Genomic DNA, 27,927 nt, shown 5'->3' with positions numbered 1-27,927 from the left:
AAATAAGGTAATCTGTTCCTTACAATTTGATTCAACGTCCTGAAACCCTCTGGTTTAAACTTGCTAATTCTTCTCATGACTCTTCTTCCAATAAAACCTACAACATACCACAGGCAGCTATCACTGTCAGTTCTAACTTTTGTTCTCAGTCTACAATCACAGCCCTTTTGACCATGCTTACAGAAACATTACGATGAGTAAACCAATTTATTCTTCACTATTGGTTTTTAAGTGTTCTCAGGGAAAATCTGGTAACTCAGAGGTTTACAAGTTGATGACTCTCATATGTTTGGGGGGTAGTCTCAGTTGTTTTATAACAGTTTTAGTGCTGTTTCTCTTGATCCAACTAAATATTATTCCCAGATGGGATTGGCTTTTGACCTTGTTCTATTCTCCTAATTTTGGCCCTTCTAACATTTTCATACTGTGGCTCCTTTCTTTTTTCTTTTTTCTTTTCTTTCTTTTTTTTTTTTTGCCACTAATGGCCATGCTGGGTTACATAATTCCTGTAACAGGTGTTGGCCAGTTTGGACACATTTGATTATGGCATAGAAGCTATTCTTATGGTTCATAAAAAGCTTACAGAGAAGAAATACGCCCCATATTAAAGTACCATCTAATAAACAGGAAAATTATTTCTCTTTTAAGGTTTTTCTCAGGAAAGACCTTACTCAATAATTTGTAGTACTGAAATGACATATTTCAGTGCTGGATTGGGCCTTTTAAATCATGCAGCCTGACTTTGAAAATACCTTTGCCATTCTGCTAAGCAGGAGAGTTTTCTGTTTACTTATTATTTTCCCTGTGCTAATTACTAAGATTTTCAGCAGTTTTTGAGGTCAATTCATTTGATTCTAGACAGCTATTTTTTTTTTTTTTTTGCAAGGCGGATTGAAGGCAGGAGTAACTAGGAAACTTAAATAAACATAATTAAACATAAAATGCTTATAATGATAGTAGAATTGACCTCAGCCAATTAAAATTATTAATAGAAAAAAATATGTCAATGTCAAATCTGAGCCTACTGCCTCTGTTCCCACTTGGGTAATGAGGATTAGTTTATGTTTCCTGACAAGAATAGATGGGAATTCACATTTCTTCCTGACCTTTGTCCTTGTAGAACATTGGGTTAGAATAGAATTAGCCCATAACCAAAAATAAATAAAGATTTTAACTAATTCAAAATTAATTTTTAAGTCCCCCAAAAGTGAAACAGGGAACATTTTCTTTTCAAGCAGTCAAGTTTTTCCTCCCTTGGGTGATTGAGAAAATGTTCACATCATGAACGTGGGATCTTTGTTCTTAACATATCAGTCATGTGAGAGACTAATCTTTAAGGAGAATCAGAAATGTTTGCTCTATATTCTCAGCAACCCCCTTGATCATAATAGGAAAATAATTTTGTAAAAAGTTTGATCTTAGACTTCTAGCACTCTCTCCATATGCTACCTGAACTAAACAAATAAAAAAATTATTCAGAATTCCGTGCAACACACCAGTACAACTTTAGTTCGTCTTAGCTTCATTGTTTTTGAATGTAAGATGTACTTTTAAGGCAAGTAAGAAAGTATTTTAAGTCTGGTCGTTGGTAACACTGTAATCACAAATCAGAAAGTTTCAAAACGCTCAGAAATGTCAAGAGGTCTGATTCATCAAAGGGTTTATCTGAATTGGCATTTGGTGTTCTTTTATTTCTAAATATTCCTGCCATTTCTGACTCCTCTGTCTTTTCCTCAGTAAAACTGCACCACACACTGGAAAGTAGAGATACAAACATTTATTTGTATAGTCAAGGGAAAGTAGGAATAAGAAGATTGGCCGTAGACACAATCAGAGTCTCGGAAATGAGAACACTGTTTCCTTCTGCAAAAATGCTGATGTGGCAATGTGGCTTTAGCAGGTAGAAGATTTATCGTAACTTCTAACTGAGCAGCACCGAGAATGCTAAGATTCTTGACTTTTACTTGGTAGGTATTCTTCCTGAAGGAAGTAAATTACAATTGAGCTTAAAAACTTGAGGAAATAACTCATTTTCAAGCAGATTTAAAGTTGGAAAGTAAGCATGGGTTTGAAGTTAGCATAAAGTTATTTTTAAAAAGTTTAGGTAAGGCTCCTCTAGTACTTTATATATTACAAGGTTTGTACGTGTGAATGTGTGTATGTTTAATTTACAAATCTAGTCTCTTACATTGCTCTGCAGTATTAAAAGAAATTGTGTCTGCATTCAGCCTATACTCCTGGGACTCAATACAGAGGTTCTCTGAGGTGGGCAAGCCCAGCTTCATGCCCACTGTCCTTTATTGCTTTTGGCTAGCCTGCAGATTTCACATGCATTAAATAGCCCACAATAAACCTCATCATCTGTGCTGTAGGGTAGTTTGTATTGGTCATGTGTCCTGTCACGTTGATAGAGCTGCAAAGCTACATGTCTGACACTCTAAGAATATGCATGTTTTTGAACAATTTGACTATTCCGTCCGTCCACCAATTTGTGAGATCCTTCTGATAACACTTCCAAGGATCAGATAGCTTTGTTTATTTTGAGGCGAGGGGAGGCACGGATATTTCTAGCTGGAGTTCCTGAGTTCATTAAAGTCTTATCTCCGGCATTTTAGCTGTGTGAATTTGGGCAAATTATTTCATGGCATCAAGCCTCAGGTTCTTCATTTATAAAATAATAATAGTTTCTGTCACTAGTCTTTAGAAGCTCTAAAACAGCTAATATAAGTGAACTCATTTTGTTAACTGTAAACCCTTAGATATAATATTATTATATACTCAGTTCAACAGCACATTCTTGATAACCACAAGAGGGTCCAGGAAAGGAAACTGTTTATAAATCTTTCCCTTTCCCCAGATTAATGTTGGAGTGTTTAGGGAAATTCTTACAGCAATGAGTCTTAGCAATTATTAGGTGAAACCCCTTTGAGATTAGAGAAAAATGCACATACACATAAAACTGCCTATCAGATTTGGGGGTGGGTGGGAGATTCCTCTGACACCCATTTATTCATCCCTTAAGAAAGTGTTTCTCAGAGTGTGACCTCAGATTTTCTGCATCCGAATTGCCTGAGGTGCTTGTTAAAATGTTAATTCCTAGACCCTGCCCCACCCCTACTAAATCACAAATTCTGGAGGAGAAATCTGTGTTTTAGCAGGCACCCAGATGATTTGTATGCTCGCGGGAGGTCCAGGGACTACAAATGAGGTACGGCGGTCTTGTTCCTTATTCTGTATTTTAAGGTCTTTCCCAGTAGCGTACGAATCCGTTGACCTAACGGGAAGAAAATTCAGCTTCAAAACAGGAACCTAAGTAGACGGTTGACAGTGGTCGTCCAATGGCAAATTGAAGACAATCCTCTGGACCCTAGCCACTTAAATTCTCTCCAAGGGTCTTGGCTACCTGTACCCTACTGACTGCTCTTTGCTGAGTGGGGGAAGGGTGCGAGGGGAGGATTAACTGAGCCAACTGTTTCCCCACCCCCCTCACACACACACACACACACACACACACACACACACACACACACAGGTAAGAACAGAAGGCTCTTTATTTATCTTTGCTGCCCAGGTTCATTATTAAAAGGGTTGGTTTATGTGTGTAAGTTTGCTAGGGAGGGAAGTGAAAACATCTGCAAAACCATGCAATGCCCTGGAACGGAACTCTTCTAATAAAAGATGTATCATTTTAAATGCGCTGAATTTTGATTCTGGTAATTCGTGCACTAGAGTGTCTATTTCGAGGCAGCGGAGGTATCATATGACACCGCACGTCAAGGCACCGTGGAGCCCTCTCGTGGACTCCCACCCACTTTCCCATTCACCGCGGAGAGGGCTGCTCGCGCTGCCGCTCCCCCTGGCGAGCTAGCATGAAATCTCCCTGCCCCTGCCGAGATCAAATGGAGCTCCTCGCTCAGGGGGTGCGAGTATTACCTCCGCCATGCAATTTCCACTATCAATAATTTAACTTCTTTGCTGCAGAACAGAAGGAGTACATACCGGGCACCAAAGACTCGCACCCCCCACTTCTTTTTAACCAAAGGGAACGTGAACAAAAAAATAATAGAGTCTGGGAGTTTTGGGGCCGAAGTCTTCCCCAGAGCAGCTGCCTTGATGTTTACTTTGACAAGTAGTGACTGAAAAGGTGGGTTTCTTTTCTTTCTTTCTCTTTCCGTTTTTCTCTGTTTGGTCTGCTAGAAAGCGTGTGGCTTTAGTGAGGTCTGTCATTGCCTCGGCTTCCTGGCTGGAGCAAGTAACTTGGTGTAACGTTATCTGGGGGCATTCATTAATAAAAAATGCCGTTATTATCTTGATTGAATTCCTATTAGGCAAACTCTGGAGAGGTCAGTGCACGAACTCTGTTTAAGCCGGCGTGTTTAAGGCAGCGGAGTAAACCAATAGCCCCCATGCTCCGTGCGATTTCATTGTGTGCTCGTGTTTGCAGCTCCGTCGTGCGGGAAGGTGCGGGAAGGTGTGTCTCGTGGTCCGGGAAACGCACGCCCTCTCCCGCGAACTTGGGTGCTGGGATGGGGCGGAGGGAGTTGCAATGGAGGGGAGCAAGACCCCGGGGGACGCCTGATTCGCACCAGCTCCTTCCCGCCCCAGCGCGCACAGCCGGGGTTTCCGCGAAGGGCGCGGGTACGGGGTTCCCCCTGGTGGGGGTAGGTAGCCCCTCGAAGCGGCGGGCGCGGCGTGTACGTCCTGCCCGGGCGGGCGCGGGGCTAGCGGGGCCACGTCGCGGGGCCCCAGGGACAGGCGGAGCGGGGTGCGGGGACCCGGGGAGCCCTGGGAGCCCCAGGGGCTGAGCCGGAGCGAGGAAAAGGCGCGGCGTTCCCTTTAAGCGGCCGCCCCGCACGGGTATCGGTGGCGCGGGCGAGCCGGGGGAGGGGGGCGGGGGGCGGCGCCGTTTGACCAATCGAAGCTCAACCGAAGAGCTAAATAATGTCTGACCCGAGCTCGAGGCGCAGGCTGGAGCTCCCGGTCCCCGCCGCCGCCGCGCCCCGGCGCGCCCGCCCGCTAGCTGTCCCGCGCCCCCCGTCGCGCCGCGGGCTCCCGGGCGGGGCCGAGGAGTCGGCCCGGCGCGCCCCTCTCCTCCTCCTCGGGAAGCTTTGATGAGACACTTGAACTGCAGTTGCCACCGCTGCTGTGGGGCCGGCGGCCAGCGGCTCCGCGACGGGGATCCGGGCTGGGCGCAGGGGCCAGGAGCGAGATAACGATGTGACTCCTCCGCCGGGGACCCGTGAGCTTTGTGTGGACTCCGAGGTAGGCGAGTAGCAGGCGTGGGGTTTGGCGCGGGAGCCGCCAGTCCGCGGGGGAAAGTTGGCTGGGGGGGCCCCGAAGTTGTGGGAAGAGGTTGGAACTCCTTTCCTCCCATCCAGGAGAAGGGGGACTTGTAATTGCTCCAGCGGAGCTTTCTCCTCGGCATCCCGCGGCCCACAGGGCAGCCAGGACCCCCCAAGGGAGAGGGACCCCGGCAGCCCTGAAGTGGGGTACAAATAGCCTGGAGGAGACGCGGAGCTGCGCAGCGGGAGCGGAGACGGCGCCCCGGGGATCCCCCGAAACCCGTCCCTAGCACAGCCGGGGTCGTGAGAGAGATTTAGGGCGCCAGCTGTCGGGGGCCCTGACTGCGGTGACTGTGTCGGAGCTGCGATATGAATGTTTCCTATCGGTTGGGCGGTCCCCGCGCAGATTTTGGGGGTGCATTGCTCCCTCAGCCTCCGGGGCTCCAGCCGGGCTGCACACGGTTACCTGCGCCTCAAGAGTTGTGACCAAAGCGGACTTACACAGGTCCAATGCCAGCGTATCTCAGAAAACTTGAGACACTGCTGCAGCTCGGACGTGAAAGGGGCTGCCGGTCTTGGGGGCTGGCTGCGCCCACACTTCTCCCCATTCCGCGCCCCTCCCTTGAAGCACCTTCCAGGGAATTACAAGTTTTGACTATCGGGAACAGGATGGGGTGTCTTGACTCGGGTGGGTCTCTGGGGATGCAAAGCCGGGAAGAAGGAACGGGTGAGCTGTGCCTGGAAAGAAAGAGCTGAGGGTTGTGGGGTTTATGCCCGACGGGCTGAAAAGGGAAATTGCAGACTGGGGGCACCTCCAGGGGAGAAAAGTCTTGGGGTTGCTGGAGTGAACCGGAATCGCGGTAGGAGGATGCTGTGTTTGTGTGTTGGGGGTGGAGCGGGGTGGAGCGGGGTGGAGGGACAGGGGTTGGGGGACGAGGAGGAGGGGGGCAGGGAGCTCGGTGCTAGGGAAGGTAGAGGGTGCCCTCTGCCGGCCAAACTACCCAGAGCAGCTGCTGGGGGCCGGGAGGCTGGGGGTGGGGAAGTGGAAAGGGATGACTTTTCAGGATCCCTTCGGGAGCTGGTAGGAGGGACTTGTTGAATGATGCTTCTGACTCCCCACTCGGATGTATTTGACCCGTTGCCCCTCTTTGGCTCCAATGCAAAAAGGTTTCCTAGCGCTGGGGGAGTTATGACGGACTGCGGTTTGTGGTGTTAGGGCTCCCTGGATCTATTTTTGGGTTCTTCAGGTATCTTATACTTACTCCTCAATGTCAGTAGTAGCCAGTGAACATTTTTTGACAAGAATGCAGGAATGTTCTTGGCCAGAAGCAAAGAAAATCATATTTCTGAATGTTTATTAATTCTCCCACTCCCAGTACAGTTATCTTTTAAAGCAAACCAATGTCTAATTGGGAACGTTGTTGTTTTTAAACTGCATATAAAACATGTTATGCTATTAAATAAGATCTTCAAACTGGCTCTACTTCTTGGAAAATACCCCTTCTCTATTTTTATCCAAAAATTTATTTGTATATGTTTGTTATGAGGTCAAAAGCCATTTTAGTCTTAAAATTATATACTTTTAAAAAACATTTTTATTTATTGAAGTATAATTACAGATTTATTTCGTCTAAACATGGGAACCCTCAGTGTTTACCTCCCGCAAAACATTATCATTTTTAAGTTGAAGTTTCTGAGATTATGGCCCGTAGTGCTCCATGTTGTTACACGTAATAGATCACATCACACATTGCACGTAGAGATTGCCAAATCTTGGCCCGGGGGCCAGCACCCCTTTAAAACAGTCACTGACTCCTGTTCCCTGATTCTGCAAACACCTTGCTTAAGATTTTTCTTTTGTGAATTTCCCTCTGTACTAACGGCAGAGGTAAGAGAAAGGAAAGAGACACTTGTTGAAATGTAACCATAACTTTTACTGGAATTTAAAACACGTTGGTCACCATTACTGGAATTCCAGGGCCATAAAATCGTTGTCTTTTTTCTTCTACGTTATTTTGCAGAATGTGGTAAATATTGGTAAATACAGACTGGTAATAAGTATTTTGATAGCAGAATTGTTATGTAGGTAGGGCTATTTTAAGTTATTACAGAACGTATTCTATTTATAAATGATATAAGCAGAAAGAAATTATTTCCAGATAAACAAGACTTACGTACATGTTTTGAAGCATTAGAACATTGCATACACACTTGGAGATCACGTTTTTTTAAAAGCAAAATAACAGCGTAATTTTTCACATACCTTTGGAGCCATTCATAGCCCATTCAGAACTGAATTAGTAACTGGAAGTCATGTTTATTTTAAGGTGATATTTAAGGTCATTTAAAATATAAAGTAGGTCAACATTAAAGTATCCACAGAATAAAGCATTAAGGAAATCTGTTTTAGGATGTCTTCTCAATAAGTGTAACTTCTACTTTTGAACAAGAGGAACTGAGAAAATAATCATTTGCCTAAAAAGCAAATGATTCATTTATACTAAGTGAATTAATTGTCTAAAGCTCATAATGGCCAAAGTGGGGTGGGGAGGGCTTGGAATATTGCTGGTTCATTGTGATTTACCAGGAGGAGGGAAATCCTGTAAATGCAAATTTCTAAAATCCTGGCTTAAAGTCCTTTGGTTTCCTGTTTAATAGGGGCACCATTAGAATGTAAGCTATTGCCTTCTTCCTGGAATCTTACTTTTCAGTAGTCAAAATGCAGATGATTGATAATCTCATTTCTTTCAAACATAAATAGCTCTGGTTTGTAGCTCAGCACACACAGCAAGCTGGGCACGCCCACCTGATAATAGCAAAGAGCTCTGTTACATGTTTTTACATTTGTTTTTAAACCGTTCTGTAAATATCCCCTCTACCCCCCACTTCAGACACACACAGCACTCAGAGCTCAATATATTCTATATCCAGGTAGTGAACTTGGGGAATGTAACAGCCAGCAGCTTTGGGTCTCAATCATGGACTTACTCTTCTAAGCTTCAAGAATATTGAAGATGTACACAATGAAAAGGTCATATGCACACAGTTCATTAACATTTGAAGATCTAGGAAGTTAGTCCCGGAGTAGAGAGAATAACTCTCGACTTCATGAATGAAAACAGAGAGCATGGAAGTTGTATGATAGCTAAACTCTGAAGATCTTTTAAAATGAAAGGCACTCCCATTTTGATGTCTATAATAGCAAATTTATTTTAATGGTTGAAACATAATTTTCAACTGCCATTTCCCTGTATGGAAGATTGCAATTTGTGTGAGGGGGCCAGCTCAGCCAAATGCTAGTGAATATGTCCCTTTAATAGGGTAATTGCTAACTTTTCTCAACTTGTTTTCAAACGATTGTTATGGAGCACTCAGTTTCCACTAATTGCAAAATTGCTCTTAATTGAAGGACTCTCAGCCATCTAGAGCAGCCATTCAGCCACTGGCAGGCTCTGTAATCTCAAGCTGTGAATTGCATTTTAAAGAGGCATGGAGGAGAGAATTCAGGGGAATTCTAGGTTTAAATGCTGGCTGTTCAGTGGAGGAAGAAATCATTTGAACAAGAATTACATTAAGTTGCGTTGTGATAAATTTTCTTTACTAGGATGAATAACATGCCCAGATGGGCTTCAAAAGTGAATGAGCAAACTTATTGGTTACCCTCTGCATCCATTTACTCTGTTCAGTATGGAGTAATGTTAAGCAATAAATGATGTTGGCAAATGAAATCCGTATGTCATTTGTATATGGGGTTTAACCCTAGGCAACAGAAGAAAGCTTTGGTATTTTTAAGCCCGGGCATATGTGTCCTCAAAGTCCCCTTAAACTTCCATTGAAGGCATAGAATTGTTTATTCCTAAATAATTTTATACTTAAACGCATCTCTGGCTTTCCAGAACACTTATACTAAAGCCTTAGAATAAGTCTTAGACCCAGTTATTAAATATATGGAATCATTCTTGATGGCAGACATGAAACAATGAAGCTCACTAATATATTGATTTTGAAAAACTTTTGGGGGTAAGGGAGTGGTAAATGCGTGTGTTCCCTGAGTGGAACAGAAAGGTATTCTTGTTTCTGTAGAAAAACAGTCGAGTGGTCAGATAACAAGTATGGAAGCTTTCATTTCAATGCAGATCCTCAAATCCAAGTCCAGATTCTGGGACACTTAGGCTCTTAGTGAAACAAATCTGACCAAATATGCTGGATGCTAAGAAGTGGTTCATTGCCCTGATGTCTCATCTGTACATGGTCTGAAGTTTGAGGATGGGTTCCTTTAAATTAGTTAGGGGAGCCAGGTGCAGGACCAGGAGAGTGACTAGGGGGAAGCAGAGTAAATTTACAAGCTTCAGTGACAGCCATAACACAGCAAAAGTGTATTTCCAAAGATCCCAGAGAGTAAGGAACATTATGCAGTTTTTCCCAAAGGTTCACTTGAAAGAACTTTTCATTGGTTGTCATGGTAGTAATGTCCTGATTTTGAAGGCTCACAGAACCTAGTAGCTTTTAAACGTGCTTTCATCTTGATTCCTTTGGTCTGACTGAAGATTTGTGACCACCTTCTGTGTTTTTGACATGCCTCTGCATATTTAGAGGGAGGTGGGCAGGCATAGGAAGATTCCTTAATTCTAAGACAATAGAACTCGGAAATGTAAATTATATGATAAGAAATCACTTACCTTCAAACTGGCTTGTTAAAATAAAACTAGAAGACAACCTGTCATTTAATTACAACTAGTGTGCGTAAAATTAAGATTTATACAATGGAAATTAAAAAAAACAAACAAACCAAAAATGGCATTTTCAAGAAATTGAAGCATCTCATCAAAAGTTGACATCATAGTGCCACCTAGAGAACAAAATCACCAGCCTTCCCAAGTCAAATGGCTCATTTGTCATATAAGCCATTTCTTTTCATGCTATAGTTACTGTTAAGGCTACAGTTCCTAGGATTTGCTTGCTACCCTATTCAGATTTGGTGAGTGTGGGGAGTTGGGGGGGGGGGGGTGGCAGAGAGGTTTATTATGCATTTGGGATTGTAGATGAGATTTTAAAACTGGCAGGTCCACAACCCAACGCAAACCCGAAGTCATTTTAGCATTTTAATATAGTAGCCAAATGTAGATCAGCCCGCCAGGAATAGAGGCTGGCTTTTTTTTTTTTTAACATTTATTATTTTCAATAATAGGTATTGAAGCATTGAGTACAAAGGTTCTGATTTTATTCACTTGCTACAGGCAATTCATTGCACTTTCTGAGATACAATAACACCAAATAAATGGACTAGAGGGACCTTAAGAATGTCTTTGATCTAAGATCCAATTTTAACTTTAATGATTCGAGGAGAATTAAGAATAAAATAAAGGGTCATGTACGTAGCAAGACTTTAAACACCAAAAAAGTAAGAGGGGAAAAATAGACAAGGAGAAGGAAATTGTAAGAGCTGCCTCGGCCTTACAATAGATAAAGAGAGACATCTGAGCCAGCACCAAAAGATAGCGGTGGGGCCGGGAACCAATAATTCCAAATTAGCTTAAAATTCTTTGATGACAAAATCTGTGTTTAATTCATTTCTGCATGCTCCCACAATAGCATCCAAAACAGCGCTGGTCGCAGAGGCCCTTCGACAAATACTGTTGAATGAACAAATTGATTAATAGTTGCTTCAGAGTCTGACTAGCAACGTAGACAATGAAGAAACTTCATAATTGCAGAAAAATGTTGGTTTTGCTGGTAGAGAAGCAGAAGCTGGAAGATGGAAGTGTAGTGCTACTTTTTTTTCCTGGTACCTGTTGTCGATGTCCTTTAGTTGGCTTATTTCTGAAATTTCTTACACACAATTTTATTTTTTTATGAAATTAATCATGTTTGGAACATAAGAAATGTTGGAGTTGATTTTACGTGGTAGCAGCTACAGACTTACTGGTGGATTTTCGTTTAAATGTTTTCAAAGTTTTGGATGCCAGGTATTGTGCTTCAGGGAATGGAAAACAGTGTGTGTGTGTGTGTGTGTGTGTGTGTGTGCTGTGTGTGTCTGTGTGTGTGTATTTTTTTTTTTTAACAGTGTATGTTAAGTTAGTGCCAGTTTTTTCTGGTAAGCAGAAAACCAAAGAAAGTCATGATATTGTCTATATTTTGTGTCATGCGTAGGAACAACCAGGTGCGGAAAACTTTTGTTTTCAGGGGAAAAAAAGTATTAAGGAAAGAGAGAGAGAAGGAGGAAAAAGGAAACCCACTGAGTACAATTTTTGCTACATGAGATTGAGTTTGCTCAGTCTTCGTTTTGGAGCTGCTAGCATCAGCATTTGCTGCATTTTCTGATGTTCTTTCTGTCTTCCTGTGTTTTTGAAAACTGAAACTACGCCCAAACTGAAACAGGTTTCTCTATCTTTTCACATGTTTGTTTATTTCTTGAATTATGGGGAGTGTTTTTAAACACAGATAAATTTCTTTTACATCATACAGACTCTGAAGGTCAAGCAGTTTGCTTCACACTACTGGCAGGGATGCTGGGCAGAGTCCCAGGCCACATTCCTAGACCAAACTGTCAAAGGTGCTGTCTCTTACGCAACACTGGGAAAGTACATCCAGCATGAACATGTTGGCTGATAATGTACCTAAAGGCACAGATGATATGTTTATCATATTGAAACATAAAGCCAGAGACATTCTGTTGAATCATAGAATCTGGATCATGTACATTTACTTAGATGTAGAATAGTAGGATTTGGTTAAAATCAATTGTATACATATAGGATAGAATGGGGAGTTGGGAAAAGGTTTGGAGGGGATGACTATAGAAAGGAAACCTAGATGTTTTAAATAATCAGTTTCAGTGTGAGCCAGTGGAGTGGCTATGGGCAGTGAACATAGCTACGGCAATTTTGGTCTGCCCTAGTAGAACCGTAACGCTCAAAAGGGGAAGCTAATAATTCTCCTCCACTTTTTAGATAGACTATATATAGGCTATTATCTTCAAGGAACTGAAGTTGCTTTCATCTATTAAGATCATGGTGGCACAGATGCACGGGGCATTGGAAAACATTCATGCGAGGAATGGTTGAGGGAATTTGGCATGGGTGGCTGGGGACAGAACAACTTAGGCCGGAATGGGAAATGATTTTTTGTCTCTCTTAGCAACTCCCATCACTTGATTCTAGCTACCTGGAATGCTGGCTTAAGAAGAATTCTGAAGCTTTCCAGCCTCAAAGAGAAAGAATGTTCTAACAGCTAATGCCCGCCACGGCTGAGGGATTAGTGGCAGCATATGTGATAATGTTTTTTGACATCCTTATTTATAGGGACAGTCTTCACATGTAGAGAAGGGAGGAAGTTTGTTTTGTGTCACCCCAGAGAGCAGATCTAGGACCAGTGATATAAATGTAGGTAACCGTATGTAGTGTCTAGAACTATTTTAAGTTCCATTTAATTTCAGCAAATATTGAATGCTTACTGCATACAAAGCACTTCATCGGGGGGATTTATAATCTAACAAAAAAAGAGGCTTTTTAAATGATGAGGTTGTGGGATATCCGTGAGGTTCAGTGGGGTGGAGTCCGGAGCCGACGACCAAGAAAGAATTCTTGAGACGTCTTTGGTGCAAAAAGGTGGTTTATTAAAGCACGGGGACGGGACCCGTGGGCAGAAAGAGCTGCACCAACCCTATGACCCAGCCATTGCACTACTGGGTGTTTACCCCAAAGATACAGACGTAGTGAAGAGAAGGGCCATATGCACCCCAATGTTCATAGCAGCAATGTCCACAATAGCTAAAATGTGGAAGGAGCCAAGATGCCCTTCGACAGATGACTGGATTAAGAAGTTGTGGTCCATATATACAATGGAATATTACTCAGCTATCAGAAAGAACGAGTTCTCAACATTTGCTGCAACATGGATGGACATGGAGGAGATAATGCTAAGTGAAATAAGTCAAGCACAGAAAGACAATTATCATATGATTTCTCTCATCTATGGAATATGAGAACTAGGAAGATCGGTAGGGGAAGAAAGGGATAAAGAAAGGGGGAGGTAATCAGAAGGGGGAATGAAGCATGAGAGACTATGGACGCTGAAAAACAAACTGAGGGTTTCAGAGGGGAGGGGGGTGGGGGAATGGGATAGGCCAGTGATGGGTAGTAAGGAGGGCACATATTGCATGGTGCACTGGGTGTTATACGCAACTAATGAATCATTGAACTTTACATCAAAAACCAGGGATGTACTGTATGGTGACTAACATAATATAATAAAAAAAATTAAAATAAAATAAAAAAAAAGAGCTGCACCAGGGTCATGAGGAGTGGCCCATTATATACCCTCAAGTTGTGAGGGGGCTAGGGATAGTGTAAGTCTCTAAGGAATTTTGGAAGCAAGGGTTCCAGGACCTTGAGGGGGCTAGCTGTTGTTGGGAAAAGGTCATTTATTACCCTCTAATAAAACCTTAGTCATGAGACCCTTCAGATGTGTATCAGTGGGCTATATCCTTGGGGGATGATTGCCAACATGTATCTTGGGGAGCTTAGAGATAAAGGAAGTTTCCAAAGGAATTTTTATATGTTAAAGTAGACTTACGGGATCCTGGGGGGGGGGGGGACTGTGTCAGGCTAGGATTGCCTTTTGCCCTTAGCAAAGCATTAACATTGAGGCAGTTGAGTCCCTAGAGGAAGGTCACTCTGCCTGTTTCAAGGACTTGTTAATGGGCTGTAGGTAGTAAGGAAATTTAATAATTTTTCTTCTGCCTTTGTTTCCCACATCATTAAAGATATGGTCCATTCCTGTTAATAAATGTTTAAGCAGAGGTTGTAAATCTTTTAGAAAGGATGCGTGCTAATGTGGGAGGTTGGAGTTAGGCATATGGGATCTGAAGTAAGTTGTCCTCTTAAGTTTTTCATATACATTAATCATATCATAAAGTGGGCTCCCTATTTTTAGTTAACATACAATCCTAATAATGACAATTACATATCTTTGTTTTTTAATCCTTTCCCTTTGCAGCTTCATGAATTCAGTATCAGAAATGCTTCCCTTTTTTTTTTTTTGCAAAGTGTTGCACTTTTCCTTTTTCCATACTTTCATAGCGTTTCCCAAAAGTAGTTCTTTTTCCTTTAGATCAGACTAAGCAGAATGTTTCTAAAAAGAGGCCTGATGATGAGATTCAGATGCCCAAATTGCTTAAGAAATTAACTTTTGACATTAAATTTTCTAGAGAGTTCAGCGGCTGAACTAAAAAAAACCTTCTCAACATTCACCTTCCCCTTCTGGGAACCATGAGATCTTCAGATACGGCAGTTAGTTCCAGAGTTTCTCCTTTTAAATATTAAGTGTCAAAGAAATGGACCCTTTCCCCAACCCATCAGGTTTCAACGTAAATTTCTTTTTTATAATTTATTTTGCTCTTGGATAGAATAGTTGGAGATTAATCAACATGGATATGTCATTAAAATGCAAGTTTAGACTATGGGCTGCACAGCCCACTGCAGTACTCATGAATATTTATTCTTTATGATCGCTCTCTCAGACTGCTTTCAAGTATTCATATCGTCAGCATATCAGACAGTTTACTATTTACATCCCTGTTAGGACATCACATATTTAATGGTTTACGTTGCTTCATATATGTTTTCTCCTGTTTCAAAGCTTTTCTTTTAAAAAAGTAAAAGTGTTGGGGCGCCTGGGTAGCGCAGTCGTTAAGTGTCTGCCTTCGGCTCAGGGCGTGATCCCGGCGTTGCAGGATCGAGTCCCACATCCGGCACCTCCGCTGGGAGCCTGCTTCTTCCTCTCCCACTCCCCCTGCTTGTGTTCCCTCTCTTGCCGGCTGTCTTTCTGTCACATATTTAAATAAAATCTTTAAAAAAAAAAAAAAGTAAAAGTGTTATACACCAGGGATGAGTGCTTTACTCATTAATTCACCAAGCATTCATTGAGTGCCCAGGGGGTGCCAGGCACTGGGCTACCTGGGGTTTCTTTTCCCTGTACGAATCCATCCATCTTTAAGTGCTACCTGGGAAGGGAACTCCATTGATTTCTCCATGTAAGGCTTCCATTACCTCATTATACACTCACTTCAAAAGAGGCCTGGTCTTTAGAAAGAAACAATCTGTTGAGCAAATTCTCTGATTTCCTGTCCATACTGTATTTTCAGCAATGGGGTGTAACATTTTAAAATAACTTGTTTCTCTTTTAAGAGCTGATCTTTCTTATGACTTGATTTTCAGGTGTCATTTTCTATTCAGATAAAGACAAAAATGCTTGTTAGACGGTGTCATAAACATTTTGCTACTTGAGGCTGTTCCCCGAGGAGCTCTTTGTGCTGGATGCTGGTAGAAGCCACAGTAGAACTTCTGAACCATGGACGCTGGTTCATTTCCACTGACTGGATGATGGATTTTTTTCCTTAAGTACAAGGACATGTTTGGGCCTCTTAGTATTCAGGAATGTGTCTTTCATTTGACAGTGTTTATAAATGCTGTATGTATATAAATTTAAATTGTGAGAAGGCTTCCATTTCCAGGAAGCTGGTTTCATGATTATGCTGAGTAAGGAAAAGACAGAAAAGTCAGTTTAGTGAATACTATCTTGCCTGTAAAGATTAGTCAGTAACATGTTTAAATTTAGTAATGTATGTCTTTAGAGTTTACTAAAAACTGCTTTTCAATCCATAGGATCTCCTTTCATGGTGAAGTCAGGAGGTGTTTTTGCTCAAATGTGTGGTAGAAGTAAGAGTCCATATGTGGTGTTCGTGGATCATGTAAATATGCCAATATAACTAAGAGCAGTTTGGCACCGTCAACTCAGAAAGGAATGTTTAACCTCTTGATATATAACAAGGAAGCAAATTTTCAGTAGTTCTATAAATTTCAGAAAAAAACAGAAAGTGGATCAAGAAGGGGTAATAGGGGGCACCTGGGTGGCTCAGTCGTTAAGCGTCTGCCTTCGGCTCAGGTCATGATCCCAGGGTCCTGGGATTGAGCCCTGCAGCAGGCTCCCTGCTTGGTGGGGGGCCGTCTTCTCCCTCTGCTCTCCCCCTCCCACCCCCACTCATGCTTGCACTCTCTCTCTCTCTCTCAAATAAATAATTAAAATTAAAAAAAAAAAGAAGTGGTAATAGGTCCCACTTTCCTTCTCCTACACCAAACTCCCAGCCATGCTCCCAGCCTTCTTTTTCACTTCTGAGCAGGGCAGCTAGAATAAGCAGTAAGTAAATAGTGCCGGAGAACACTCCAGGCTTTGTGTTTTGAGACATACTCAGAGAGATAGACACGTGTCCACTAACCTCAAAATTAGTGGTATAAATATAAATAAGTAAATCGTATCATATATGGCACCTGAGTATGTAAAACAAAAATAAGTAGGGCTGTTCTAGTCGAACTACAGGTGGGACCATCAGGGTCCTGCCCCTTTGACCTTGATCAGTTTTGTCCTTTGCAGGAGGTCCCGTGACACTCTGCTCTGCAAAACCCAGATGGATAACTATTTTTCTGGATAAAAGTCAACACGTAGAAATCCCAAAGTCCTCAATCTTCCTTCCTTTTCATGAACATGACTGTCGTCCTGCCCACTCCTTGGCCGTTCTCTTGCACTGAGATTGTGTTCTTCTGCTTGTTCAGAGTATTCACAAATGGAACTTGATAAAGGAGATACTCCTCCATGGGATTTTCCCCATTGCGTAGTTTTTAGGAATAATCATAGGTGTGGAACGGTTGAGAAGCAAGGAGGGATGGCCTTAAGGTAAAGATTTTATTAATCATTAAAATGTATCATCATTAACAAAATTTAAATGGCTTTTCCTAAAATATCATTTCTGGTTTTCACATTCCTGAGAATGACTTGCTTAAAAGGTGGAAGCCTTTATTATTTCAGAGCCTCTGATTGTTCTCCAGAGTCAGTCTCATGTAAAAGTCTCGGGGAACTCTCACCATCGCTATTTGGCCTAATGCAGTAAGCATTGGTCCTGGGTCCAGTCCGTGGGTTTGTCATCGCTAACATTCCTACACGATTTTCTTGGCTAACATCATATGTAGACAAGGCTGTACGCTTCAATAATAATCTTGTCCAAAATCTTGTTTCGTTCTTTAAAAATGCATTCTCATGTCTCCTTCCATTTGATCCTACAAATAACCCTTTGAAAAAGATTGAGCGGGCATTATTCCCACATAACAGATGGGGAAACCGAAGCTCAGAGTAGCTAAATAACTTGATCCAGGAGGCATAGCTGTAGAACCAGAATAAGGATTACAACTCCGTGACTTCTAACCTAGTCCTCTTGCCATCGCTGGCTGTCTACACCGTAACCTACAGTATTCAGCTAAGAAACCATTTCACCCTCGGCGCATTAACATGAATCTGGCACAGGTGTAGGCCAATATTGTCACCCTGGCCTTCTCCACTCTATAGAGCAGAGATTGGCGGCCCTCTATGTGCCAACGATGATGGGAAGCTTAAACAAATGTTTGTTTTAAAGAGTTTTTAAATTTATCCCCCCTTTTTGTAAGAAAAAAACTCTTGAAGAGAGAGGAACAGAATATATGACTTTTTGATGTCTTGTTCCTTGAGCTTCTTTGTTAAAATTTTGCTTAAAGCTGAGGATCCTGGTAAGTGAGCCATTGGAGAACATAATAGAGAGGGGTTCCCCAACATGGTGATCATCAGAATTGTCTTTGAAAGTGTAAAAAAAAAAAAAATACAGATTGCAGGTGCTAGTCCTTGAGGTTCATTAGGTTTGAGACAGAACCTGGACATCTCTTATGTTTAGAAACTTCAACAGGTGGTCAGAAATGCAGGGAAGTTTAAGAATTGCTGAATGAAAAGCCAAATAAATTGAATATCCTGTGATTTAGAGAGACTTATCATTTACTTCATTGTTCAAATATGTGGATTAATGCATGGTTAGAAGGGTTTTGTGGCCTTGTAAATAATCAGAAGTTCAGAGTCTTTGAGATGGGAGTCCTGTTGAAGATATTTTCTGACTCGAAAGATATTTCCTCAGAAACTTCCTTGAGAACAGAAGACCTGGGACACTATTCCGCAGCTTACATATCAAGTTGGATTCTAGGTCCACCACTTACTAGAAGTGTGACCTTGTACAGATCACTTAAACTCTCTGTGCCTCAGCCTCTTGACAGGATAGAGGTAGGGATTAAATGTGTTAATACTAGTAAAGTGCTTAGAACAGTGCTTGGCGTATTCAGGGCTTAATGCATTTCAGTCACTGTTGTTGCTGTTGGCACTTTCCAGCCTTAAATAGCACCGTCTGTGACTTATTATCGAGACGATTAAAAACTTTATTAACATGCTTCCTGCCTAAATTTGCTTCACTTTGTACCAAAGTCGATGAGACAGAGACTCTGTTTTGCGGTCATCTTTAGAGTCTAATTTGTTTATTAATGACTTTCTTCCCCCTTCATCCATCTAAATCCTACTCATTCTTCAAGACCCAGCTGGAGTGATGGAGTTGGATTCCAGGTCCGCCACTTACTAGACCTATGATCCTGGGCAAGTTGCCTAAATTCTCCATGGCTTGAGTAATGTTGAGGGGAATACTTTCCCCCCCATCCTGTGATTCCACAAGAGAACGTCAGATCAGAGGAGCATTCTGGGTCTCCCTTATCCCCGTTACTTGCTCCTTTCTGTGAGAAGTGGTGATTAATCTGATTGGTGGGACATTACTAAACCTGTCCTCTCCTGGAGCGTGTACACTATGTAAATCACAGCAACGGACTGCTGGTGCTGACGTTGAGCTCACTGCTCTCTTGCTCTGTGGAACCACCACGTCCAAATGCATAGGTTCTTGGCATTCTAGCCATGATGCAATAAGTAGTAAATGCAGGTCTGGCTTCTTCAGGCCCTGCCAACACCTGTGCCCACCGTGTTTTCTAACCCAGCTTTGCTAACATGAGGCTGACTCTGTATTTTGATTCCTTCTTGGCAGTGTGTTCCTATTCTGTTCTCCACTCAGAATCCCAAAGTGAGGAGGTATGGTTATCCCAAATACGTACTATTAAGTAGGAAGTTGAATAAATGGTAATTTTTTTCAAAGTTGAGTGAGTTAGGGTCCTTGTCCCAAAACAGCTGTCTTATAAGTTAACTTTCCCCCCATGTATTTTAGTCCTTTTAAGTTTTTATTTTAATTCCAATTAGTTAACACACAGTGTTATATACAGTTACAGGTGTACAATATAGTGATTCAACAACCACGTATTTTAGCCTTAATTCTGCACTTAAAATTGTAAGCCCTTTGAAAGCAAAGCCTGTGTGTCATACATTGTCTTAGTTCCCATAGCACATAGCTGATGGGTGGGTGTATACATGGTAGGTGCTCCCAGAAGTACTTGCTCAATACGTCAACATTTCCTTCCCACATGGAAGAAACTTCAGCGTTGTCATGTTCAGCTAGGGAAGCACTGTGAATGGAAATCATTTCTGTGTAAGTGGCCATAAGTGAGCCTTGATTTCCAGCTTACATGCCCGAGAAGCTCAGCGACATTGAACTCTTTACGGGCACTTTTCTTGCTTTATGGCTTGTAGGTGCTAAGAGGTTAAACAGATCAGATCACGTAAGCTTTTGCTCTACAGAATATGATTTATACTGAACAAAAACCTAGGTCAACAGCCTCCTCTTCTCTGTCACCCCTCCTCCCTTTCATTCCCTCTTTTGGGACTGCTCTTGGGCACATGCCAATGACAGCATGTTCTACAATGAACGATAGTTGTTGATTTAATCTGTGTCTAACCTGTTCCCCATCCCCGCTCTCTAGCGGCGAAACTCCCAAAGGCAGGGATTCTGCCTCATTCATCTTGGTGTCCCTGGCATCTATGCTCAGAGATTGTTAAAGAGCAAATGTTAGGAGAAGGCTAAGTCAGTCCTCCTAAGCTATGAGTTTGACACGTTGATCCCAATGAAAGGTTTTCAAGGATAAACCAGCCACAGAAGGATGGATGACCTTTGTGTCTTTGAAAGGAGAAAAGGCAGAAATGGAGCTTTAAAAATATTTGTGGGATTTTTTCCTCACGAAATGCTCATGGTCTACCACTGAGTTTCTTCACATGAGAGAATGACAGAAACACAGCTGGTTATGACCTTACACTTTGCTGATACGACCAGAGCTCTGCTGATGAAACATGAGCTTGATTCCATGACTCTGATGTATACTTTGGAGGTGTCACCTCATTGTCCCTGTGTTCCCATAAACATTTTTTTAAGAACTGTTTTTGATTTATGAACCTCTAATTGACTAACTGTGTAAAATTGACCATTTGGGGTAACACTGAAACACTTCCTTGAAAGCTACCAACAGCTGGGAGTGCACCCACCTCCGTAGGTCTCAGATTTTCTTGTTATACTTAAAAGTCAGTGACAATTTCAGGAAACAACAAATGTTGGTGAGGATGTGGAGAAAGGGGAACCCTCTTACACTGTTGGTGGGAATGCAAGCTGGTGCAGCCACTCTGGAAAACAGTATGGAATTCCTCAGAAAGTTGAGAATAGAGGTACCCTATGACCCATCAATTGCACTACTGGGTATTTACCCCAAACACAGAAATGTAGTGATCTGAAGTGGGGTGAAGTGACCTGCACCCCAATGTTTATAGCAGCAATGTCCACAATAGTCAAACTACAGAAAGAGCCCAGATGTTCATCGACAGATGAATGTATAAGGAAGATGTGGTATAAATATACAATGGAATACTACTCAGCCATCAAAAAAATCTTGCCATTTGCAATGACGTAGAAGGAACTAGAGGGTATTATGCCTGGGGAAATAAGTCAATCAGAGAAAGACAATTATCATATGATCTCACTGATATGTGGAATTTAAGAAACAAAACAGAGCATCATAGGGAAGAGAGGAAAAAATAAAACAAGACGAAACTAGAGAGGGAGACAAACCATAAGAGACTCTTAATCATAGGAAACAAACTGAGGGTTGCTGGAGGGGAGGCAGGTGAGGGGATGGGGTAACTGGGTGATAGGCATTAAGGAGGGCACGTCATGTAATGAGCACTGGGTATTATATAAGACTGATGAATCACCTCTACCTCTGAAACCAATAATACATTATATGTTAATTAATTGAATTTAAATTAAAAATGGAAAAAATAAATATCGATGCCTTTAAAAAAAAAAAGTCAGTGACAATTTAAATTCAGGATTCAGTCACTTGAAGACTTCACTAAGAGTTACCCAGTCAAAGAGCACCTGGTTTGCTCCGTCGGTAGAGCATTTGCTTTTGACTCTTGATCGTGGGGTCGTGAGTTCAAGCCCTATGTTGGGAGTAGAGCTTACTTAAAAGAAAATAAGAGTTATCAAGTGGATTATTCCCACTTTACATGAAGCAGCCTTGCAAATTATTTTCCTTAAACGGAGTACATCTAAACTCTTAAGTTTTTAATAAATAAATGAATCATTAACTAAAATGTATGTAATGCTTTCTTAATCAGAGATAGTTTACCACTCGTAAGCAAGAAGAGACTCTGACTTGAAATACTGTAATTTAGTAAGCCCCCTAGAGAAATTTCTGTAAGCATACATGGTCTGCTGAGAGACATGAAGCTGGAGGTGAGGACATTGTATTTGACCCAAAGAGGCATTGGAACTTCTCAGAATGGCCTAAAGTAAAAATTCATTTCATTAGGAGGTGATCCCAGAGTTCGCCGCACCGTTTAGACTACTTAAAACCCAGCCGGAACCAGGCACCTTGCACAGGGCCTTCTTTAATCAAAATAGAAAGGCATTCTTTGCTTTCTTTTTCTGAGTTCCATACGGCCTTCTGGCTTCTCCGCAGGTGTCTAGGTAGCAGTACCAAGTAGAGCACCTCCAGTGAACTTCCTCCTCTAGTTATTTCCTGCCTCTGGGAATGTTGTATTTCAGGAGGGTGTGAAAAGCCACCCTTGGATTTTCCTGATTAGTTTAACATCGTGGTGCGGCCTTGACCATCCGTTCAATGGGAGATCTGCTTTCCAGATGACGGTACATATGGAGATGAGAAGTTTTTTTTTTTTTTTTGTCTTTTTTGCCTTTTTAAAGCATGGTTTTTCATTCAGTGTCTAAATTTGGGGTAGAAGGTCCCCTAGGGAGTATTTTCAGAAGTGTTTGAAGTTTACATCTGATTTTGGAGGAAAGTTGGAGGCTTACCTGTGTGTGACAGGCACCTGTCTCCGACACCTCTACTGATCACAAGGGATAAGGACCATCATTTTGGATTGGATTTGGTTTTGGGATTTGACATTGATCTTGCATTTGTGTATTAAAGTCTGTATCCTTAAAGTTTGCTCCCATATATGTCATGTCTCTGTAATTTCCCTGTTAGGCTTATGGAATATCCAGTATATTCACTTGTAGATGTCCACATATGGAGTCATTTAACCACATGTCTTCCTCTTCAAGTCTGTTTTTGTCAGTCCACTCTTATTTTCTGTTTACATATCGAGATTATTTTGGATAATATACTCCACCATCCCAGTGTCTCAGAAACTTTTGGGAATGGGTTTTGTTCCCCTTCTAGGTTTGGCTATGGTCACCCCTCAGACTGGTGGAGTGATTAACAACATTTGTTTGTACAGTTGCCCTTTATAGTTTATAAAGCCCCTTTCCGTGTGTTGATGACCCTTGGCATGATGCTGTGAGTCAGGAAAGCTGAGATTTCTTATCCTCCTATCACAGAGCTGAGGCAGCAGGGTCCTTCGATTGGCTCATCCATGAAGATTCACCTATGAATTTGCCCAATTTGTTGGTTAAAAAATGGCCGATTATCAGCCATTTCATAGGGTCAACTTAAAAACAAGTGGGAAAGGCAGGCCCAGAACTCAGGTCTTCATTCCCCAGTCCCAGGGACTGCTGTCTATACCCAGCTGTCCCACCTTGTACTGGTGTCTTCCAGGAAATGTCCCAGAAATTGAGATGGTATCCAACAGACTTCTTGATTTTAGTCACTGCTAGGACATAGCAAAGGAAGTGGCGTAAATGCCTCGAGTGTCTATTGCACCCGAGCAGTGTGGGAGAGTCATTGGTGTCAAAAGTGAGGTCACTAGGTTAGACGTTTTTTAAAAAATTGGTTAGTTCCAATTTAATTTTTTGATAGTTAATTTACTTACATGATTCAAAATCAAACAAGTATTAAAAAGTCTGCATTGAAGCATCTTGCCCGCCTCAGTTTCCCCATCCAGCACATATCATCTATAGGTGTTTGATCATTAATATTAGTTTCATATGAATCCTTCATAGTGTGTTTTATAAAAACATAAGTAAATATGAATGTATTATTATTTTCCCCCATTTAAGAATTTATTTTAAGGTTTCCTCCATTTGTTTAAGCCATTTTTTTTAAGTAACCTCTACCTGCAACGTGGAGCTCAAACTCATGACCCCGAGATCAAGTGTTGGATGCCCTACCGACTAAGCCAGCCAGGCGCCCCTATTTTCCCTCATCTTTTAAAAGAAGTTTTATTTAAGTATCTCTACACCCCACGTGGGGCTCAAACTCAAGACCCTGAGATCAAATCATATGCTCTTCTGACTAAGCAAGCCAGGCACCCCTATTTTCCCCCATTGTTTGAACAAAAGGTAATATGTCTTACATATACTGTTCTGCAGCTTGCTTTTATTACTTGCCAATATATTTCAGAGAGCTTTATATTTCAGTATGTGGGCAGCTAATTGTTCTTTACAGTTGCGTGGATTCTATTGTATGTATGCAGTATAGTTTATCTGTTTTCCTGTAACTGGAAATTGGGCAGTCGCTAGTATTTTTGCTACTATGTGCCTGTTGCAATTACTAATGTTGGGTATACATCATTTTGTACCTGTGCACCTACCTGTACAGGTACATTCTCAGAAGTGGAATTCCTGGGTCAGCAGGAAAATTCATTTATAATTTTGATAGATATTGCCTAAGGGGCCTGCAAGGGTCTTCAACCCTGGGGAGCCTGGGTGGCTCAGTCGGTTAAGTGTCTGCCTTTGGCTCAGGTCATGATTCTAGGACCCTGGGATCGAGCCCTGCATTGGGCTCCCTGCCCAGTGGGGAGCCTGCTTCTCCCTCTCCCTTAGCCACTGCCCTTGCTCATGCTCGCGTGCGCGCGCTCTCTCTCTCAACTAAATAAATAAAGTCTTTAAAAAACAAAAACAAAGGGCTCGAACCCTTTGTGTTCCCACCATCAATATATGGGAATGGCTGTTTCTTTATAGCCTCACCAGCAAGAGTGTGTGTCCATCTGAAAGATGAGAAATGGAGAACGAACTTCTAAGTGAGGTCTCCATCTCTCCCTTTGCCCCTAGTTTGCAGTGGGAATATTCCACAGTCCAAGACTTGGTGCAGACACCAATTCCAGTGGAAATACTGCTTCACCATGGCCATGGGCTTATGCCAGCTCTGGTGACACACATGGAATGGACCCAGTTGCCACTTGCAGGAGCTCCTGCAATGGAAATTTGAGCATGCACTCATTATTCACCTAACTAGCAATAATAGATCTGAAGACCACAACAGGGTTTATTGCAACAGAAAAGGAAATTGTTCCACCACAATGCACCGCGTACCAGGCTTTCAGTGCTCGTTTTGTAGCTGTTAACCTGATTTCTAAGTACCGAGTTCAGAAGATATATCCCAAAGCACAGATGAAGTCTTTCTGAGCTTAGAACTTTCACACCCAAGGGGATGCACTTTTGAGGAATGATTTTGCACTTTCCTGAAGATGTGTAATTGAATAATTAGTACTTTATAAGATAAATTAAAGCTGGTGGAGTACAATGTAGACATTGAACTATGACACAGTATTGTTACCCTTTTCCCTTAAAGTTACCAGGCCGTTTCCTGCATCCTACAAATAGGGGGTCTGGTAAAAACACAGGATTTATAGCCTAGCTAACATGTCCACATTTCAAAAAGCAGATATTCCAGGTCATGTGCACATAACTGTATCGTGCTCATTGGAGAGCTTGATTCGTAGTCTTATTTTTCTCTGCAGAGAGTGTGCTCTATTTAGGAAAAAAAAAAAAAAAAGGCCGCTTTAGTTCTACTGCATAGATAAGTGTGGTAAAAGAGCCTGGCAGAATGGTTATTCCATTCAAGCAAACGTTCTTTCTCATCGAATTTTTGTGGGGGCCCCTTTAAAAGGGAAAGCCACTCCTCTTCCTCTATATGGCCTCATTGCAGTGGGGGAGTTGCAGCGATGACTGTGTGTGGCTACACAAACAATCATTCCTGGGCATAAGGGTGGACTACCAGCAGCGGGCTGACACACCGCTGACAAATGCATATTTTCTTGTGTTGACACCGGGAAGGCTTTCCCGACAGGCATTTCCAGTTCCGTTCTCAGGCTCCCTGCAGCTGCTTCTCTAGAAGGGGCTGACTGTGTCCCGAAGCAGGGTATTCTGTGTTTTGTGCTGTCGTGCATCCCACCTGCCACACACGTTCAGGATGTCGTCTTAGGTATGTGTTCTGTATCCACTCGGCGTGCCTGTTGAGTCCACTTTGCCTTTGCTGCTCATGCCAAGGGCCTCTGGGAACCCGTTTGGAGGCAGGGAACCCATGTGAGATCTCCATCCCATGACCTTTGTGCCTTTGGCTGTTTCACCTTGATTGCTCTTGGGAGCACACTCTGAGAGTCTGCTGCTCTGTCCCTGTTGGATCATCTGTTCTGCGGTCTTTGGGGTCGTAACTAGTTGTATGAACGACTCCTGGAGAATAAATCTGAGATTGTCCTGCCATACCTTTTCCCCACTCTCATCTCAGCCCCTCAGCTCTGTTCTTGAGTAACAGGACCATGGCATGAGTCACAAGTTGGGTGGCCTAGGGAACCAGGCCTCTAGATTTTGAGGGAATTAAGAAAGATTGTATGTCACAAGTTGGTTTTTGGTTTTTTGGGTTTTTTTTCCTTAAGGCACATTGGCGCTTGGGTCTTGTTTGAAATCATTCTTACTCAAGTGGAGTTGACACAGGAGTATTTGACAGTTGTGGTTAGTGATCTAAAAAGCATGTGGTTCTGTTCGAGGCCCAGTGAGATCTTCTCAGGGGAAAACATTCTGACATTTCAAACAAATGACCTCCGTGCCTTGTGTTGACACTATACCTTGTTAAGTCTGCATGTGTGGTTGGTATCTTGAGGGAACGCTACAATAAGGGGAAAAGATAGTAAAGCGGAAACATTAGAGTGATGTCAACGTTTGTGAAATGAGTGTGTAAATAAACTGCTTATTGGGATTGATCATAGAGGGCTTTGCTTAAATAAATAAAAATTGATACATAGGGTTTGCAGGTTGTGTCTGCCAAGTAGACCTCTCTCAACATATAAGACCACATCCACATCGGACCCCATGTGGAAAGAAGCATGCAAGCCATCTCTGATTCACATTCCATTTCTACCATGTGCCAGGCCTGTGGCTTTAGGCAATTTGTTGAACCTCTCCGAGCCTCAGTTTCTTAGCTGGATAACTCAGTTATCTACCTTGCTGCTCATTAATGTTAGCTATTATTTTTAATAATTTTTTTCTTAAGATTTTATTTATTTATTTGACAGAGAGAGAGACAGCCAGCGAGAGAGGGAACACAAGCAGGGGGAGTGGGAGAGGGAGAAGCAGGCTCCCAGCGGAGCAGCCTGATGTGGGCCTCGATCCCAGGACTCCGGGACCACGCCCCGAGCCGAAGGCAGATGCTTAACGACTGAGCCACCCAGGCACCCCTTTAATCATTTTTTAATACAAAGAGAAGCTTGATATTACTTATTTATCTAGCTGCCTACAGCTTCTCCCAAAATCCACTCCCCCCGTACACACCACTACCCCCCATACTGTGTTTACTTATAAATACTATGTAGATAGAAACACATCCCTCATCCCACTGCTTAAATATGTTGGTGTTTGAGTTTGCCTGTATTCTGTAGGAATCCATGTTTAGTGAAAAGGGATGGAGACAAACAGATGTTCTCACAGTCCTGATGCTCGTGAAACAGAGTCGAATGTTTCTGTATAGGTACGTTCTATTGGCTTAAGCACTGTGGATATTTTCCGACCAGCCATATGGATCTTTTGTCATCTGAGATGTTAATATTTTCCTTGTATTTTATAGTAGCTCTGGAACATGGCCAGTTTCTGGAACGGGGTCCACATGGCTCATTATGCGCAGGGCCCAGAAACTGACTTGCTTGTGCTACTCATGTGAACAGGGACACATGGAAGAGTTGGGGGCTGCGGTAGGGCAGTGGGCAGGGGCACGTACTCCATTATTTCTGCTCCTGCATTAAGCTACAAATAATGAGCACTTTCCTGTGCTTTCCAATAAGTAATTAAAAGAAATTATAGAGTTAGATGCAAAAATAACCCGGAGGACAACTGGATGTGTGGAACCACCAGTTTTCTCCACGTGTGCGGGAGGTTAATCCTCGTTAACGCTCGGAACATTGAGTTTCTACAGAAAGGGCTGCATGTCCACACACGTCTTGGCATCTGCCCACACGCTTCTGTACGGTATGACTGTGCATCCCAGAAGAAGGGCTGCAGCATGTGGAATTTAACAAACTGATCCCTGAAAATGGTCTCGTAAAGGTGAGCAACAGAGGGCTAATGGCGTTCTCTTGCTAATCTCATCTTTCCCTTAGGATTTCCTGATACTGGTTTTAACAGGAACGCTGTTCTTTTGTTCTCGGGGCACCC

The 27,927-nt window shown here is 42.4% G+C and overlaps 1 protein-coding gene across 1 annotated transcript in view; it reads left to right on the top strand.

The window, feature by feature from the left end:
- Nucleotides 1–5,030: 5,030 nt before the first annotated feature.
- Nucleotides 5,031–27,927, top strand: part of BDNF (brain derived neurotrophic factor) — a 35,177-nt gene continuing 12,280 nt past the window's right edge. The window contains exon 1 of the mRNA XM_026512203.4: nt 5,031–5,262. The gene's annotated coding sequence lies outside the window, so the exon portion shown is untranslated. The remainder of the gene's footprint in view (nt 5,263–27,927) is intronic.

The sequence above is a fragment of the Ursus arctos genome, unplaced genomic scaffold (assembly GCF_023065955.2).
Source record: "Ursus arctos isolate Adak ecotype North America unplaced genomic scaffold, UrsArc2.0 scaffold_23, whole genome shotgun sequence".
In the NCBI taxonomy this organism is placed as follows: domain Eukaryota; kingdom Metazoa; phylum Chordata; class Mammalia; order Carnivora; family Ursidae; genus Ursus; species Ursus arctos.
This window is presented reverse-complemented; position numbering and strand designations above follow the sequence as displayed.